General features: G+C 39.8%; 1 protein-coding gene across 3 annotated transcripts in view; it reads left to right on the forward strand.

Moving 5' to 3' along the window:
* DCBLD2 (discoidin, CUB and LCCL domain containing 2) overlaps positions 1-16,815 on the forward strand; it is a 98,506-nt gene that overhangs the window by 22,718 nt on the left and 58,973 nt on the right. The gene's annotated exons all lie outside the window — the stretch shown is intronic.

Below are 16,815 nucleotides of genomic sequence, written 5' to 3' on the forward strand. Positions count from 1 at the left end.
GTCCTCACCTTACCAGTGGTTCTCAACCTTCCTAATGCCGAGACCCTTTAATACAGTTTCTCATGTGGTGACCCCCAATTTCATTGTTACAAATTAAACATAATTAAAGCATAGTGATTAATCACAAAAACAATATGTAATTATATATGTGTTTTCCGATGGTCTTAGGCGACCCCTGTGAAAGGGTCGTTCGACCCCCAAAGGGGTCGCGACCCACAGGTTGAGAACCGCTCCCTAAAACCCATTGAATCAGAATTGATTGGGTGGGAGCCATGCCTCAGGAGTTTAAAGTTCCAAGGATAACGCACTTTGTAGTCTAGTTAGGAACCTTTGGCTTAGAGAGCAGCACCTTGCTCTTAAGCAAGAAAGGTGGAAATTTTTATAAGGTGTTTGGTAAACTAACATCATAAAATAAAGAATTCTTGGGTTTTCTGAATTTATTTGGAAACATTTATTGGTACAAGTGTGTAAAATATCTTTTAGAACCATAATTGGAACCCAGTATCTTGTTCTTTGAACATCTTATTTGTCCTCTGGCTTCCTCTCCATCTATAGTCAAATCCTTCTCTACTTTTTTGCCTCTTATCTACCAAAGGAACAATTCCTTCCCTGCTTCTCTGACCATTAATTGATAACTTCTGTTGCCCCTGTTAACTCTGGATTAACCTGGTAGCTTGGTCACCACATGCACATTGTCGTGAGTATGTGGTATCGGATAAGCTTTTAGGAACGAAAATACCCAGTGATTTAGAAACACTATTACTGTAACTCTAATAGAGAGCAAGTGGATATCAAATGCCTCCTGAGGTGATGCAGTACAGAGTAAACAGTACCACCTGAGCAGTCTTGCAACAACAATGAAGAAAGGTGAACCACAGTGTAATCAAGCCCACGGCCGTTCAAGGGAAGAAAGGAGCTAGAGAAACACATGCTGTCAACCCTAAAGTCTGTGTAGGCATACCTTGTTTTACTGCACTTCACATAGGTGGCATTTTGTTACAAATTGAAAGCAAGAACCTCCACTAGCAAAAAGATTGTGACTGACTTTATTGCGCTTCCTGCTTTGTTGCAGTGGACTGCAACTAAACCCGCAGCGTCTTCGAGGTCTCACCTTTTAGAAATGCCATTTATAAAAAGAAAGGGGAGGAAGTGGAAGGAACTGTCATATACAGGGTGGGCTAAAGTAAGTTTACAGTTGTTTGTATGGAAAATAAGGTAATAATAATTAATAAATAATGATACAAGAATAAAATCTTGTACTCACAACTATAAACCTACTTTTGTCCCATCCTTTATTGAGCTACATCTCCAAAAGTGATGTGTATATCTTGTTTGTATCTTGATTTAAGCTAACCAACTACAAAAAGATATTTTTAAGGTAATTAGAGATATTTTAAGAAGAATTGGGCATTCAGTTATAGTCAAGAATGATTGTTGTTTTTGGCATGATAATATTATTTAAAGATCTAATTTGTTAGAGATATTCTGAAGTCAAATGAAATGTCTTAAATTTGTTTTTAAATATTTCAGGGAGAACAAAAGGTAGGTGACACAACAATGACATATAGGTGAAGCTGAGCCATGGGCACACCAGAGTTGTTACACTCTCCTCTCTCTACTTTTATATATATACTAAAGGCCCAGTGCAGGAAAATTCGTGCACTGGGGATGGGGCATTCCTCAACCCGGCCTGCCCTCTCTCAGAGTCGGGAGCCCTCAGGGGATGTCCTACTGATGGCTTAGGCCCTCTCCCTGCAGAGTGTGGCCCTAAGCTGCAGTCTGGCCTTCCTCTGCAGGAGGCAACCAGGCAGATCAGGTGAAGGTGCCCCCCACATCACCCTGCCACTGCTGCTGCCAGCGCCGCAGCTGTCTGCCCTCGGCTCTCACAGCCACCGCAGCTGCCTGCCCTCAGCCCTTGCAGCTGCCACCTGCCCTTGGCCCTCGCAGCTGCCACAGCTTTGTCTGGAAGGACGTTTGGCTGTCTGGTGTAATTAGCATATTATGTCTTTATTATTATAGAAGACTAGAGGCCCAGCGCATGAAATTTGTGCACTTGGGTGGGTCCCTCAGCCTGGCCTGCGCCCTCTTGCAGTCTGGGAGCCCTCGGGGGGTGTCCAACTGATGGCTAAGGCCCGCTCCCCATCAGTTGGACATCCTTAGCGCTGCTGCAGAGGCGGGAGAGGCTCCTGCCACCGCCGCTTCACTCGCCAGTTGTGAGCCCTGCTTTTGGTTGAGCAGTGCTCCCCCTGGGGGAGTGCACTGACCACCAGGGGACAGCTCCTGCATTGAGCGTCTGCCCCCTGGTGGTCAGTGCACGTCATAACGACTGGTTGTTCCACTGGTCGGTTGATTTGCTTATTAGCCTTTTATTATATAGGATTTTAAAAGTTTCCATAATGAAAAGGTTTTTCTTTAAATAAAAGGGTTGTATGCTGGGACAATAACTACTATTATTGTTAGAGAGGTTGAGTGATGTGAGAAACATTTTGAGCACAGGTTTTAAATCGCTTACTGGGTTCTCATCGCTGCCATAGGACTTACTTGCTGAAAGTCAACCCTGCCCAGACTTCAGAGTCATCCTCTGTACTCTTGGAAGATGAAATGCAATAATACTTTGCAATGCTTGGGATATAGTAGGTGTATAATAGCTCTCAGCTTTCCCTTGCTTCCATTGTTTTTGTTTTTCCTTATTCTTTCTTCCCCTGGAGGAATAAAAAGCTGCAGAAAGGTAAAAGGGTGGATGTAGTAGATGTACAGTAAATCTCAGCTCTCCCTTATTTCCATTGTTTTTGTTTTTCCTTATTCTCTCTTTAACTGGATGAATTAAAAGCTGCAGAAAGGTGAAGGGTACTGAGTCATGATGGTTCCTGTTGGGTTTTAGTTTGCTCCCTCCCCATAACATCGCCTCCTATCACATACCCCTGGTCCTCCATTTGGATAGCACTCTTTGTTTAGTGAGAGAAAGGTAACTACCGTGACATTGCAGAGAAATGGAGATCATTTGAGAATAGTTGTTCGATGTTCAGATTAATGTTGATATGCAGAGAATTACAGAATAGAAACAAATACATTGTTAGCATCAAGATTCCCGTGTTAATGGTAGTGAATCTTCTTTTTCCTGTTTCATCTCTTCTCAGTGCCCTTTTCAAAAAGAGGCAGGCCCAAGTATCTCGTGGTTCCCATTTTTTGGTGACTTTGATATAAAGCTTAAGTTTGTGGGTTTTGTCTATAACTTTTAATTTTAGGAATATTTGCCCCTGAGAGATGGTATTATGGAATAATAAAGAAAATGAAAAGGAGAATGGTTTCTTAAGGAATTATTTCTTCAGTCCTCACTAAATTCATTGGATTGTGTTTTAACTGACAAGGCACTTTCAGTTATTTGGCAGTTGGACAGTCATTGTCTGTTTCCTTGGAAATGTGTAATATTCTTTAAATGAATGTATTTTGATTTTATATAACTATATTCTAAACTGATAAACTTTACAGAAATCTTTGTGAAATTAACTCATTGTATTGGTACTCATTTCACTGACAGATAGGATGTGCTTAATGATAGAGTGCAGATTGGCTCTGTAGGTCTGAATTCTGTTCCTTTTCTAAGGCAAATTGAATTGAAATGAGAACATCCCATTGCGCCTTGAATATTAAATTTCTTTTTTGATTACTCTTTAATCCTTTGTGTCTGAAACATAATAGTTGCTCTATAAAGATGGATGTAAAGTAAAAAATCCATTTGCTATCAATATCAACCTTTTCTATTCATATACAAATATTTATCTCCAAACTATTTTATAATATATATCTTTTCTCTCAATATTTAGATATTTTTTCATGTTGATCTATAGACATCTGCTAGTATCATTTCCCCATGGAAATTAATTATTGCCAATTAATCCAAAAATGAAATTTAGACACAAATGTTATTAAAAAGAAAAGTCTTTGCTTATTTGTAATCTTTTCTTATTCTATATATTTTCTGTATTTTGCTTAAAGTTTTCGATTTAAATGGAGGGAGGAGGGCAATTGTAGGTGGATCTCTAAAAGAGAAGCTAAATATTTTAAAGCTTTATAGGCATTAAGGAAAATGCATTCTGTAGAAGAAATGTAAAAGTGTGTGTGTATATGTATTCAAAGTTATATTTAAAGATATACATTCTGTCTTATACCTTTAGCCAAGGTGCCTTTTTAAATTATGTCTCTTAAATCCTCATGATATTTATAATGAGAAAGACTGAGGCCCTTTGGGCTTCACTTCATAAATGATTACGTGTCTCTAGCATTTTCAGTTTTTCTTTCTGGATCGTTTGTCTCCTCTCTCTATAATGTGCTTAGGTCTTCCTATTTTAAGAGGAAAAAGATAAATTTTCTTTCTCTTTGCCACCAAACCTCTCGAAAAAAGCTGTATTGATGATAATATTACATATTTAACAATGATAATGAAAGCTAACATTTTTCTGTATTCTTGTTTGGTAGAAGCCTTAGCTGGTAATGCAAATAACTGCCATGTATGCAATGCTTGCTATGTCAGGTGCTATTCAAATCACTTTTATCAATGAACTTACTTAGTCTTCGCAAGAACCCTTGAGATAGATACTGTTATCAATTCTCTCTCCCCTCCCCCCATTTACTGATAGGAAAATTGAGGCACAGAGAGGTTAAATAACTTGTTCAAGGTTACACAGTTAGTAAATTGCTAAGCAGGAGTCAAACCTTCACAGGCTCCAAAATTGGTGTCTCTTAGTGCAAGTTTTTGACATGCTTGATTTTATGGAATCCTATTAGAATTCTATATATTATTCCCATAAAACAGAAGATGAGAGAAAATAAGTAACTTGTCCAAAGTCACGTAGCAGAGTTCGGACTTGAACTGAAGTCTGGCTGATAGTAAAGTCCATAATCTCAACCACTAGGCCTTTTAGAGTAATAGATGCCAGCTATTATTTTTTAATGTTTTACTGTATGACTGTCGAAACTAGCAACTTTTAAATTTAATTTGATTTTTACTTGATCTTTAGAAAGAGTTGAAGGGGCCGAGAGAGAGAAACAAACATCAGTGTGAGTGGGAAACATTAATCGGCTGCCTCCCACTGGCCCCTACCAGGATGGAGCCCAGGCATATGCCCTGACCAGGTATCAAATCCACAGCCTTTTGTTACATAGGAGGTCGTCCAGCCAACTGTGCCATACCAACCAGGGTGCAGCTTTTTTCTTTTATTTGTTTATTTTGCAAAATTTCAGAGCTATAGAAGAGTTGCAAGGATTGGGTAATTTATATATCCTTTCACCCATAGTTTCCAAATGTTAACATTTTTACCATATTTTTGAAACACCCCCCCCAATTCTTATTACCCCCCTCAATTTTTTTGCTAAACTGTTTGAGAATAAGTTTCAAACATAATGTTCCTGACACCCCTCCCCCATATACTAAAGTTTTTATTCCCTAGAAATGTACGACATTCTTTTTTTATCTTTATTGTTGAGAGTATTACAGATGCCCCTCAGAGCAGTTATCAAAATAGAATAATTTAACTTTGATATTATACTAACCTACAGACCTTATTAAAATTTCTCCAGTTAAATAATGCCCTATATCGCAAAATTAATTCTAAGGTTGTGTATACATTCATTTGTCACATCTTCTTAGTCTCCATTATTTTAGAGATTAAAAATGAGGGCAGTTTCTGTTTCTCCTTCTATTTCATGATGTTGACATTTTTTAAGTTTATGGTTATTTTGTAAATTCCTAACTTGGTTTGTCTGATGTTTCCTCGTGATTTGATTCAGACTTTTGGCAGGAAAGCCCTAGAGCAGTGATGGCGAACCTAAGATACGCATGTCAGAGGTGACACGCGAACTCATTTTTTTGGTTGGTTTTTCTTTGTTAAAAGGCATTTAAATATATAAAATAAATATCAAAAATATAAATCTTTGTTTTACTATGGCTGCAAATATCAAAAAATTTCTATATGTGACACGGCACCAGAGTTAAGTTAGGGTTTTTCAAAATGCTGACACGCCGAGCTCCAAAGGTCTGCCATCACTGCCCTAGAGTGATGTTCTCAGAGCGTTGTGTCCGGAGGCACACAATGTCAGGTTGTCCCATTTACTGGTGACATTAACTTGGATCTTTTGGCTAAGTTGGTATCCCCCAGATTTCTACACTGTAGCTATGTTATTGTTTATCAGTTCTCATCTTGTGGGAAGACTCTTTGAAATGATGTAAATACCCTATTTACTCATCAAGCTTGTATCCATTAGTTTTGGCATCCACTAATAATTCTTGTCTGAATCAGCTGTTGTTGTTATGACAGTTGTCATCAAGTGGTGATTTTCTGATTTCATCATTCCCTCTATGTCAGTGGTGGGGATTTGTGTGTGTGTGTGTGTGTGTGTGTGTGTGTGTGTGTGTGTGTTTACTGAAAGGGTGAGCTTTTTCTTCTTTTGTGTCAGTGTGGACTCATGGATTCTCACATTAGTCCATGGTTTATAATCCTTTACTTATTATTTATTTTGATGCTCAGATTGTTCCAAATTTCCAGTTGGAGCCTCTCTAAGCTAGCTCCTGTGTTCTTTTGTGATGTCCTCATCATTATTTGAGTACTCCCTTCTGGTCTGTCATAGGATATTCTATAGTTATCTTGTACTGGCCCTGACTCAGCCCTAAAACCAGCCATTTCTTCAAGGAACCCTGGTTCTTTTTTGTAGAAAATAGTATTAGAAATCACTATCTGATCTCCAAGTTTAGACCAGTGAGCTGCCATGCCCTTTCAGCAGATAGATTTAATAAATAGATGTATGTATTTACAAACTTACAAACTTACATATGTACATTACACATAGTATATCTATTTTTAATTATGCTATTTATTAAAAAGCATTCATTCATACTGATACCTTTAATCCTAATCCTATATCACAGGGTTTATTCTGTCCCTTCCCTTTTCATAGTGGAAACCACTCTGACAATGAGATATCTAGCTCCTGTTATCTATAGTACTAGAGGCCTGGTGCACAAATTCGTGCACCAGTGGAGTCCCTTGGCCTGGCCTGTGGGATCCGGCTAAAACTGGCTCTCTGACATCCCCTGAGAGGTCCAGGATTGCGAGAGGGCGCAGGCCAGGCTGAGGTACCCCACTGGTGCATGATTGGGGCTGGGGAGGGATGCAGGAGGTCTCCAGGGTGTTTCAGGCCCCTCTCAGTCCCGATCGGCCAGACCCCAGCAGCAAGCTAATGTACCTGATGGAGCGTCTGCCCCCTGGTGGTCAGTGCACATCATAGCGACTGGTCGACTCTCTGCCCCCTGGTGGTCAGTGCATGTCATAGCAAGCGGTTGAGCAGCCTTAACATATTATTAGCATATTACACTTTGATTGGTTGAATGGATGTCTGGACACTTAGCATATTAGGCTTTTATTATATAGGACTAGAGGCCCGGTGCATGAAATTCGTGCACTGGGGTGGGTGTCACTCAGTTTGGCCTGTGCCCTCTCACAATCTGGGAGCCCTGGGGGGATGTCCAACTGACGGCCTAGTGGGCCTAAGCCATCAGTCAGACATCCTTAGCATTGCCACGGAGGCGGGAGAGGCTCCCACCACTGCTGCTGTGCTTGCCAGCTGTGAGCCTGGCTTCTGGCTGAGCGGCTCTCCCCCTGTGGGAGCACACTGACCAGCAGAGGGCAGCTCTTGCGTTGAGTGTCTGCCCCCTGGTGGTCAGCGCACAGCATAGTGACCGGTCATCCAACCATTCGGTCATTTACATATTAGCCTTTCATTATATAGGATACACTGTAGATGAGGCCCCTTCGAACCATACGAAATGCAAAAAATTCACTGTTAACTCATTCTGGAATTGTCCCCACTTAAAATCAAATTGCCCGCCACCCCCACCCCCGTGGGGCGTGTGCTGCACCTTGGGAACCACTGGACTTGACACTTTTCCTCTCTGAGCTTCATTTCTGCATACGCATATACCATGGGAATTGTAATCTCTTCTCCGCCTACCTCACTGGGTTGTCATGCGGAGGTTCTGAGCTAATAAATCTAGAAATGTTTCATCAAGTAAGTGATGTCTAAACGGGAGGGGATTGTTATTTTTAAGCCCACAGGTACCCTCGCAGGTAGCAGGTGCTGCTTAGGGGAGGAGGGCATGATTGTTTCCTGGGACTGTAGCTATGGAAGCTTTGCAGAGGGTTCCACAGGCCTCGGAGGGGCGGGCTCTGGCCAGCAGCCCTGTAGCGGTGGTCGTCCCTGGAGGCGCTGGCTTGGGGTAGGGGGGAGTGTTAGGGGGGCGCTAGGGGAGTGGCAAGGCTGAAGGGGGAGTAACTGTCAAATCTCCCCACTTGGCACCATTCTTTAAATTGTACATGGCCTTTTCGAAGCTGTATGTGCTCAGGGCGGGGCTCCAATCTCCTGGAGCAGGGCAGGGGCCGGGCCACGGTGGGGCCAGGTGGACTAGGAGGGCGGGTTTAGCTGCACCCCCAGCAAGGTTCAGTGCACTTCTGCTGCAGGGACAGTGCCACTGCTGTCGGGGAGAGGGTGTTGGGGGTATGAGTCTGACCCTGAGGGCCGCTTAGGCCTGCCTTCACCCTGGTCTGGAGTTGTAGGGAGGAGAGGCGTGCCTGGCCCCAGCGGAGGGGGCCCAGCAGTGGCAGGCCATGGGCTTCGGGTGCCTCGGGGCGCTGACGGGTTGTCGCAGGCGTGCTATTGTTGTGGGCACCCCTGGTAGGGGTGGCAAGGGAAGAGATTGGGAGTTGGAGATACGGGCTGCAGCTACCCCCAAGGCTGGGTCTTCTCCTGTCTGGTCAGCCTCCCCGTCCCCCTGGGGGTGCGGGGGCTGGGGTAGGGTGTCTGTGCAGGGGGATTGGAAGAGCTCCCCGTGGCCGTTTCCTCTTCCTTCTTTGCAGTCTGGGCTCCTGTCAAGCACTCTTCTCAGATCCCTGGGAACTTGGCTTCGGCCGCCCTGCCCCTCCATGGCTCCCTGCAGCCCCTGCCCCACTCGGCTCTCCCCGCCGCCTGCCTGTCAGGAGGCTGCCAGGATGCCCTGCTGCTGGGCCACCAGGGAGTATGCACTAAGCCTTAACTAAGCCCCCGGCCCACCGCGTACCAGTGGGCCCCCCTCTGCTCTTCGCTCGCCACGCCGGCTTTCGCTCACTGCTCCTGCCCGGGGCCAGCCGGCTTCGCTCCATCACTTGGTGCCTACGTATGCACATTAACTGCCATCTTTCTTGGCAGTTAATTTGCATATTGCCCTGATTAGCCAATGGGAAGTGTAGCAAAGGTACGGTCCATTACCATTTTTGTCTTTTATTAGATAGGATAGGTGCTTTTACTTGTTTGGTGCTCTAATACACAGAAAGTAGTTTCAGGATTGCTAATCCATGCCTCTAAAAGAAACCTGCTACCTAGAATTCATATTTGTTTAGTCTTAGCCTGAGGACATGTAGTCTAAATACTATGTTCAGATTGCCAGGGCTAGTTTTCCCCCACCACCTCCTACCCTCCAATGTGTTATGTTATCCATTTCTAATAAGGTTTGGTTCATTTACTTCTGTTCATATTCCATTTTAGTTTTTTTCTCTGTTCTTTGTTTTCTGTTTTCTTTGTTGAGTTTCATATGAACCTGGTTCTCAAAGTTAAAACTATACAAAAAGATAGTGACTTCACTACACTACATTTCTATCCTTTCCCACTTCCATCCAACCCTTGTAGCTAACCAATTGCATTAATTTTTTTCTACATTTCTTTTTTGTATTATACATTTGTATTTTATTTTTCCTTCTTATACAAAATCTAACATACTATTGATTTTCTTTGCTACTTCCCTCCCCCAACCCTTCAATAATGTATCTTTCTAGAAATCAATACACACCAATTCATAGAGATAATGCTCATTCATTTCACAGCTACCTAGAATTCATAGCCTGGATATACTACAGTTTGTTTAACAACTCTTTTATGTATAGGTTGCTTCCAATATTTTACAGTTACAGGCATTCTGCAGTAAATAAATTTATACATAAGTGTTTTTGTATTCTTGTAGGTGTATCTTCAAGTCAATTCCTAAAGTACAATTTCTGATTCAAAGGTAAATATATATAGCTTTATTAGACATTGCCAAATTCCCCTATACAAGGGTTGTGCCAATTTTCATTTCCACCATAATGCATTAAAATACCTGTTTCCCACAGCCTTGCCAACAGAATATTATGTTTTGGTAATTGATAGGTAAGGAATGGTATCCCAGTAGAGTTTTATTTCTCTTTCTATGAGTCAGGTTGAACTTTTAAAAAATATGTTAAAAATTCATTTCTTATTCATCTTTATATCTGTTTATGTCATTTCCCATTTTTCTGTCAAGCTTCTTTGATCTTTGTTTCTCTCAGGTATTCGGAACTTTCTTACTGTCATTTACTGATATTAGCCTGTATGTGATATGTGCTGCAATTTCTGTTAGTTTGCCTCCTCATGTTTTAACTTTGTTTATGGAGCTTGTTTATAGTGGCTTTTTGTGGGCAGGTTTTGCCATGCAAACTTTCAAAACTGTATTAAATGATTGCATCTGGATTTGAGTTGTAATTGGAAATTGGAAAGCCTTTTTTTAACATCCTAATTAAAAATAAACTTACCCATGTTTTACTTTAGTATTTATGTGGTATATTTAGATCCCAGGTCCATTTGGAGATATTCTTTTGTACCATATGAAGTGTAGATCTAATAGTCGCTTTCCAGATGACTAATCACTTGTCCTAGTAGCATGTATTTAACAGTCTATCTTTGCCCAAAGGTTTTTATATACTTTATTATATACTTCAGTTTTGTATGTGCTTGGTTCTATTTCTGGACTTTCTATTGTATTCCACTGGCCTAGCCATGTGTCAGAATTTCAGTTTTAATTATAGAGACTTTTTACTATTTTAATATCTGATTGAGCTACTCTCTACTTATAGATGTTCATTTCATATGTATATTTATCCATATGAAAGTTGGATACCTGTCCAACTTCATAAAAATATTTATTGGTATTTTTATTGGGATTATGCTGTTTGTAAATTATTTTTATGATGTTGAGTCATGCTGTTCAAGAACAAGAGTTGCTTTTTTCCATTTGTTCAAATCTAATTTTGTTGTCTTTTAGGAGTGCTTTAAACTTTTTCTCATGTAGGTTTTACACATTTTTTCTGTTAAAATTATTTCAAAACTAGAGGCCCGATGCACAAAATTTGTGCAAGAATAGGCTTTCGCAGCCACAGCAGCTGCCTCAATCCCTCCCTCGCAGCTGTGGCGGCTGCCTCAATGCTGCGGCTGCAGCCCCAGCTTCATCTGGAAGGTTGTCCGGAAGGACATCTGGATGGCCATTCAGTCAGTTTGCATATTACACTTTTATTTTTATAGATACCTTCTTTATTTCTGTAGTAAGTGGTGGTGCTTTTGTTTTGTTTTGCCATTTGTCCTTTAACTGATGTCAACCAGTGGTCATTGGTGCAAGTTCAATTCCAGCAGGAATCCCCAATTTGTTGCACTAATTTACAATCCTACCAAAAGAATACGAGGGTCCTCTTTTCTCCACATCTTCACCAGTACTTATTTGTTGACTTATTGATGATAGTCATTCTGACAGGGGTGAAGTGATATATTATTTTAGTTTTAATTTGCATTCCCCTGATGATTGTTAATGTTGAACATTTTTTTCATGTATCTGTTGGCCATCTGTATGTCTGTTCTCTTTGGAGAAATGTCAATTCAGGTCCTCTGCTCATTATTAAATCAGATTGTTGTGGGGGATTTTTGGTGTAAAGTTGTGTGAGTTCATTATATGTTTTAAATATTAACTTCTTATTGTATGTATCATTTGTAGATATCTTTTTCCATTCAGTAGATTGTCTTTTCATTTTGTTGATGGTTTCCTTCACTTTGCAAAAACTTTTTAGTTTGATGTACACCCATTGTTTATTTTTTCTTTTGTTTCCCTTGCCCTAGGAGATAGATACAAAAAGATATGGCTAAGAGTAATGTCAGAGACTTTATTGCCTATATTTTCTTCGAGGTGTTTTTATGGTTTCAGGTCTTACATTTAAGTCTTTAATCCATTTTGAGTTTATTTATATGGTGTAAGAAAATGGTCCGATTACATTTGTTGCATATGTCCAGTTTTTCCAACACCACTTGTTGAAGAGACTCTTTACCTCATTGCATCTCCTTGCCTTCTTTGTTATAGATCCATTGACCATGTAAGCAAGGATTTATTTCTGGTCTGTATTCCATTTATCTAGACATCTGCTTTTATGCCAGTATCATACTGTTTTGAACTTTGTAGGTTTATAATATAGTTTGATATCAGGGATATCTTCCACTTTGTTTTTTTCTCAAGATTTCAAAATTTCTTTGGCTATTCAGGGTATTTTGTGGTTCCATATAAATGGGATTAATTGTCTATTTCTAAGAAGAATGCCACTGATATTTTAATAGGGATTGGATTGAATCTGTACTTTGCTTTAGGTAGTGAGGACATTTTAATAATATTAATTTTACTCCATGCACAAGGTATCTCCTCCCATTTACTTGTATTATCCACTTTTTTCTTCATTTTTATAGTTTTCTGAGTATAAGCCTTTCACCTCTTGGATTAAATTTATTCTTAGGTATTTTATGCTTTTTGATGTAATTGTAAGTAGGATTGCTTTCTTAATTTCTCCCCCTGATTGTTACTAATTGGTTATAAAAAGGAAATATTTCTGCATACTGATTCTGTATCCTATAACTTTACTGTTTCTTTTTTTTAATTCTTAATAGTTTTTGGTGGAATCTTTAGTGTGGGGCGCGGCTACAGTGTTTTGGACAGGTTCCAGCCTCAGACTAATGAGAGGGCACAGTCCTCTCGTGGCCACGTGCAAGTCCCAGCTGGAGGGCAGAGCATTCCCAGGACAATTATAGCCAACAGCTATAGTTGTAAGCTTGAACCTATGGTCCGAACACGTGGCCCCACGTGCCTGTGTGATAGAGTTCAGGTGCATGTAGTTGAGTAGGCTTGAAACTCACGAGAATGCTGTAAACAACTTGATCACGCCCCTACTTTGCCTCGTGGCATCTGCTATAAAATAAAGACACGGCTTGTGGGCGCTGGCGCTGTGTCTTCGGTGGGAGCAGCCTCCCACCGAGACCCAGCTTTCATTCCCTTGTCTGTTCTTTTCTTAATCCTTTCATCACCCCGACTCAGGATCACCCTTGGCTGTGCTGGCGCGGCACACTTTAGAATTTTTTATAAACATTCTCATGTCATTTTGGATCCCTTTTATTTCTTTCTCTTGTCTGATTGCTATGACTAGGACTGCCGATACTATGATGAATGGAAGTGGTGATAGTGGAAATCCTTGCCTTCTTTCTGATCATAGAGGAAAAGCTTCCAGGTTTTCACCATTGACTATGTTATTTAGCTATAGGTTTGTCATATATACCCTTTATTATGTTGAGATATGTTCCTTCTGTATCCACTTTATAGAGAATGTCTTACCATAAAAGGATGTTGGATTTTGTCAGGTTTTTTTTCTGTATCTATTGTGATGGTCATGTGGTTTTTATCCTTTATTTTTGTTAATGTGACATGACATTGATTGATTCATAGATTTTGAACCATCCTTGTATCTCTGGGATGATTTCCATTTGCGTAATCCTTTTAATGTATTGTTAAATCTGGTTTGCTAATATTTTGTTGAGAATTTATTCATCTATGTTCATCAAGGATATTGGCCTTATAATTTTAATATATATGGAATTTATTTTTCTGGCTTTGGTATCTGGGTAATGCTGGCTTCATAGAATGAGTTTGAAAATCTTCCTATCTCTTTAATTTTTTGAAACAATTTGAGAATAATAGGTATTAATTCTTTTATGAATGTTTGGTAGAATTTACCTGTGAAGCCGTCTGGCCCTAGGCTTTTATTTCTTGGGGAAAATTTCAACTTTATGGAATTTGCTGATATTCTCTTTCTAACTTATTATATAATTATTTTTGTGAATGTCCCATGTATGCTTGAGGTTTATTCTTTCAAATTAAGATGTAAAGTTTCATATGCATCCAAAAGGTCTAACTTATTCTGTATCCTTATTTTTATCTACCTGATCTCTTATTAGTGTGTTTCTCTTTTTGTGTTACTTCATCTCTTTGGGTTTTTCTTTTGTAAAGGGGACTGTTGTGTTATTGCATGGATATTGATATTTTAATGTCTTCAATTCCAATTGTGATTTCTAGCCTTAGAAAGTCCCTCCTTTGTAAAATGTGTTGCCTTTAAGTTTGAATTCTCCTTTGTCTGGCATCAAGATCACACACACACACACACACACACACAACATCCCTCCACACCTCTCACAGCCTTATTTTTCCTTGTATACCTGTTTTTGCTCATCTCTTTATTTTTAGCTTTTCTGAGTCATTTTGTGTTGGGTGTATTTCTTGTATTTAGCATATTATTGGGTCCTATTTTAATTAATTTGTATTCCAAATTTCTTTCGCTTTACTATTGGATTTTTTGGGGGGAGGTGTTGTCCATAAACTGAATTGTTGGGATTCTCATTTTGCTTTATTTTTATACCATATGTTTTTAAGCGATAAAGACTGTGCTTCTGGTATTTCTAAGAACAGGGCTGGTGTTTTACCGTGTTTGTGCTAGGCCTCTTCTTTTTTATTGAATTTATTAAGGTGACATTGGTTAATGTGATAGCCCTCTTCTGTCAGTGTTGTAATTTTTAAAAAATTTTAAATAATTTTTGGAAAACAGGTTATGGTGGGGAAGGAATTCTGTATCCTGTGTGTGTGTGTGTGTGTGTGTGTGTGTGTGTGTGTGTGAGAGAGAGAGAGAGAGAGAGAGAAAGAGAGAGAGAGAGAGACAGGATCCTGTCTCTCCTTCTTGCTTTGTTTTTAACCCCTTTATCATGCAGTTTCCAGAGTATGTAAGAAGTATTTTTAGCCTACTTCTTCCACCAAAGTGTTTACTTTACAAAATTGCTTGGTCAAGATTTCTGCATTCTTTAGTTTCTTCCCTAAAGTCAGTATTCTTATCTACTAGTGGATTTAAAAAAACAAAACTTTCTTATGGTACATGGAATAGCTTGATCATCTTTTTCTACCCCCAGTGGGTCTTTGATTAACTTTGCCATGTAACTTACACTCCACAAATCTGTTGATATACTTCAGGAATCGATAAACCTAATAAAACAAAATGCTTTCTGTTCTTTAGTTTCTGTGTTGTTTTTTTTAATACTTTTTTTAGAAAAATAATTATTGTATGTCAAATTAAAGTGTTCAGTATTGTTTCATTTGAAAGAAGTGAGGGGTTTCCCAATGAGATCATCATTGTTTTTTTCTTTCTTTATGGATTAAGGTATTATATATGTGTCCTTACCCCCTCATTGCCCGACCTCCACCCCCCACTCATGCCCTCATTCCCCTGGTGTTTGTGTCCATTGGTTAGGCTTATATACATGCATACAAATCCTTACCCCCACTCTCCCCTACTTCCCCTCTGAGGTTTGACGGTCTGATTGATGCTTCTCTGTCTCTGGATCTGTTTTTGTTCATCAGTTTATGTTGTTCATTATATTCCACAAATGAGTGAGATCATGTGCTATTTATCTTTCTCTGGCTGGCTTATTTCGCTTAGCATAATGCTCTCCAGTTACATCCATGTTGTTGCAAATGGTAAGAATTCCTTCTTTTTTTACAGCAGCATAGTATTCCATTCCATTGTGTAGATGTACCACAGTTTTCATCTGCTGATGGGCACTTAGGCTTTTTCCGAATCTTAGGTAAGGTAAATTGTGCTGCTATGAACATAGGGGTGCATATATCCTTTCTGTTTGGTGTTTCTGGTTTTTGGAATACATTCCTAGAAGTGGGATCACTGGGTCAAATGGGAGTTCCATTTTTACTTTTTTGAGGACACTCCATACTGTTCTCCATAGTGGCTGCACCAGTCTGCATTCCCACCAGCAGTGCACCAGGGTTCCTTTTTCTCCGCATCCTCACCAGCATTTGTTGTTTGTTGACTTATTGATGATAGCCATTCTGACAGGAGTGAGATGTTATCTCATTGTGGTTTTGATTTGCATCTCTCTCGGATGATTAGTGACTTTGACTGTGTTTTCACATGTCTCTTGGCCTTCCTTATGTCCTCTTTTGAATATCTACTTAAGTCCCTTGCCCATTTTTTTTTTTTAAATATATTTTATTGATTTTTTTACAGAGAGGAAGGGAGAGAGATAGAGAGCTAGAAACATCGATGAGAGAGAAACATCGATCAGCTGCCTCCTGCACATCTCCCACTGGGGATGTGCCCGCAACCCAGGTACATGCCCTCGACCGGAATCGAACCCGGGACCTCTCAGTCCGCAGGCCGATGCTCTATCCACTGAGTCAAACCGGTTTCGGCCCTTGCCCATTTTTTTGATTGGGTTGTGTATCTCCCTTTTGTTAAATTGTATGAGTTTCCTGTAAATGTTGGAGATTAAACCTTTATCGGTGATAACATTTGCAAATATGTTCTTCCATGCAGTGGGCTTTCTTGTTGTTTTGTTGATGGTTTCTTTTGCTGTATAGAAGCTTTTTGTTTTGATGTAGTCCCACTTGTTTATTTTCTCGTTAGTTTCCATTGCCCTAGGTGCTGTATCAGTGAAGATATTGCTTTGGCATATGTCTGATATTTTGCTGCCTGTGGATTCCTCTAATATTTTTATGGTTTCCCATCTTATGGTTAAGTCCTTTATCCATTTTGAGTTTATTTTTGTGTATGGTGTAAGTCGGTGGTATAGTTTCATTCTTTT

The sequence above is a fragment of the Myotis myotis genome, unplaced genomic scaffold, assembly GCF_014108235.1.
Source record: "Myotis myotis isolate mMyoMyo1 unplaced genomic scaffold, mMyoMyo1.p scaffold_m19_p_2, whole genome shotgun sequence".
Classification (NCBI taxonomy): domain Eukaryota; kingdom Metazoa; phylum Chordata; class Mammalia; order Chiroptera; family Vespertilionidae; genus Myotis; species Myotis myotis.